Source organism: Elephantulus edwardii, unplaced genomic scaffold (assembly GCF_000299155.1).
Source record: "Elephantulus edwardii isolate Elephantulus edwardi_28Jun2011 unplaced genomic scaffold, EleEdw1.0 scaffold00310, whole genome shotgun sequence".
NCBI classification, from domain to species: domain Eukaryota; kingdom Metazoa; phylum Chordata; class Mammalia; order Macroscelidea; family Macroscelididae; genus Elephantulus; species Elephantulus edwardii.
The window spans coordinates 1,447,600-1,450,830 of record NW_006400060.1 but is presented as its reverse complement, the minus strand read 5'-3'; positions in this window follow the sequence as shown (position 1 = coordinate 1,450,830).

The window sequence follows — 3,231 nt, the reverse complement described above, 5'->3', positions numbered from 1 at the left end:
TATTGGGGCTGGTGTATGTTGTTATGTGCCATTGAGTCACTTGTGGCTCATAGAGACCCTATGTACAAACTGTGCTCTATCCTGTGCCAACATTATTGTCTCTGACACAACTACCGCCATTGCCCCAGTGACTGAATCAATCCACCTCATCTAGGGTCTTCCGCTCCTACGCTGCCCCTCCACCTTCCCAAGCATGATGTCCAGTCAATTTTCTGAAGTCTTAGAAACTCACATTAAATTAAGGAATGGGTTTTAAAAAATTAATTCTCCAAGATATTATATGGGTAGACCACCTAGTCAATTGCAAAATAATGCTTTTAGTCTTCTTTCTAATAGATATACTTCATCTAATTTCCATACTTTATTGTTTTAGTTGCAGGTCTACTTCTAAATTCACCTGACCTTGGGCAAGAATAGAAATGGAAGACCATTTGCCACCTGTCAAGACACCATGAATTGAAACAAAAACAGAAGCAAGAAAATGGAGGCTTAATGTGACTGGAAACTATCATAGTTATGGAATAATGTATTACTTTTAAGAGGAAACATTTGATAAGTTTACCTATGTCTTCTCTTATTAAGCTACTCACATTCTACTGGTTCTCTAAAGCAGTGTCTGACTTGTCATATGGATATTTGCAATTTTTTAAAAGAAAAAATTATTTTATTGTTATACAATCCCTCCCCCCAGGTCCACTCCACTATACAGCCTTCATTCTGGACTCCAGTCATGACAACAATATCTAATCACATATTCCTTTTAAACAGTTTTCTCACCCATCTGTTTCAACGCAGTATACATTATTCATCCCATCTTTCTCAGTCTCCCCCCAACCCTGATGTCAGTCCCATTTTACAAGAGTGGCACTATGCAGTATTTGTCCTTTTGTGACAGATATTTCACTCAGCATAATGTCCTCCAGGGTCACCCATTTTGAATAATACTTAATGAGTTCCTTGTTTTTCAGTGCAGCATAGTACTCCATTGTGTGAATATACCAGAGCTTCTCTATCCATTCGTTTGTTGATGGGCACTTGGGTTGTTTCCAACTCTTTGCTATTATGAACAAAGCTGCGATAAACATGAGTGTGCATGTACCTGCTTGGGTGGCAGTAATGCTGTCTTTGGGGTATATTCCCAGTAGTGGAATTGCCGGGTCAAATGTTATCTCTATTTGCAACTTTTTGAGAAAGCGCCACACCGTTTCCCACAGTGGTTGCACCATTTTACACTTCCACCAACAGTGAATAAGGGTTCTAGTTTCTCCACAAACTCGCCAGCATTTGTTGTTTGCTGTTTTGTTAAATTTTGCTGTTCTTACTGGGGTGAGATGATATCTCATAGTTGTTTTGATTTGCATCTCTCTTAGAGCTAGGAATTTTGGACATTTCTTCATGTGTTTGTTGGCCATATGAATGTCTTCTTTGGTGAAGTGATATTTGCAATTTTTGTTAGGTCCTGAGTCAGTTCTGACTCATAGCAACCCTCTGTACTATAGAACAAAATCCTGACTGATCTTTTACCCTCTCCACAAACTCTACAGTGCTTAAGCCTTTTGTTAGAATGATTGCATCACTCCATATTCTTGATGGTCTTTCTCTCCTTCTCTGAACCTCTACTTTATCAAACATGCTGTCCTTCTCCAGAAACTGGCCTTCCTGATAACATGCCCCAATTATGTGAAATAGTGTCACTACCCTTGACAGCCTGTAGTATATTCAATATTTTTAACAACCATTACAATTCAAAGATATAAGTTTTTCTTTGGTTTTAATGTTCAATTGTCCAACCTTCTTCATATGCATATAAAACCAGGCACACCTTGGTCTTTAAAGTAATATTGATTTCTAGTTCTTTAAAGAAGTCCCTGGCTGTAGATTTGTCCAGTATAATACTTTATGGTCTTTTCCCACAAATGTAGTTAAAATTGAGTTCTTGTCCAAACCAAAACCAAACCCACCACCACTAAGTCAATTCCAACTTGAAGAGGGACATCATTCTTGGGAGGGTGGAGGGACAGTGCAAGAGAGGAAGACCCTCAATGAGATGGATTGATTCAGTGACTGGGCTAATTGAGGTAGGTGTGTCAGAGACAATAAGGTTGGCACAGTATAGAGCAGAATTCAGAGCTATTGTGCATAGGGTCGCCATTAGTCACAAGCAACTTGGTGGCACATAACAAGAACAACAGAGGACAGAATATAATCCCTCATAGGGTTCCTGAGGCTCTAAATCCTTCTAAAAGCAGACTACCCCATCTTTCTCCCATAGAGTAGCAATTGTGTTTGAACTGCTGATATTTTGGTTATGAGGCCAATAATTAATTCACTGTGCCACCAAGACTCATTTGCCAATTCTGACCTAGTGGCAAGAAGCTGTGCTGCAGTCTTGAAGGCTAATGGTTCGAGGCCACCAGCTGCTTCTCAGGAAAAGGATGGGTAATCTCCTCCCATGCAGCTAACAGCCTCTGAAAACCCAGCAGAGGGTCAGCTATGAGTCGGTTCCAACTCTACAGTACACAACATACAACAACAGTTCTGGATATATACTCTGCAGACTTGAAAGCAAAGACTAAAAAAAAGAGACTTGCACATCAAGGTTCATTGCAGTATTATTCACCATAGTCAAAAGGAGAAATACTCAAATGCTCACTAACAGATGAATAGATAAACAAAATGTTGTATATACATACAATGGAATAGTACTAAATCAGTAGGAGAAATTAAGTCTAATACATGCTACTGTATGACTGGAACTTGAAGATATTATGCTGAGTGAAATAAGACAATCAAAAAAGAACAAATATTTGATGACCTCACTTATAAAAAGGCAAATACATAAAGACCAAAATTCATTATTTTAGTACTGAAATGGGAGGAAGGGGAAAAGAGGACATTGATGATGATGAAAGGCTGTACATCTGCTTACTATAATTAATATGAATAAGTTGTACACCTGTAAAAAGTTGAAGACAAAAGTTATGTGATAGATTTGTAACCATGACAATAAAAAGATTAGTTGTTGAAGTTGCTTATGTATAGCAAAATATCTGGTTTCTTGGTTTGGAAGTTTATGGTCACGATTTCATTGGGAATACACGTTAATTGGCCATGTATTATGTGTAGTGCTTCTGTTCTACTGCCTACTTTTTTTGTGTATTGTCTGTAGTCTTAGAAACTTGCAAATGATTATCCAAGACACAATATTTAGTCTCTGTTAACCCAAAGGAA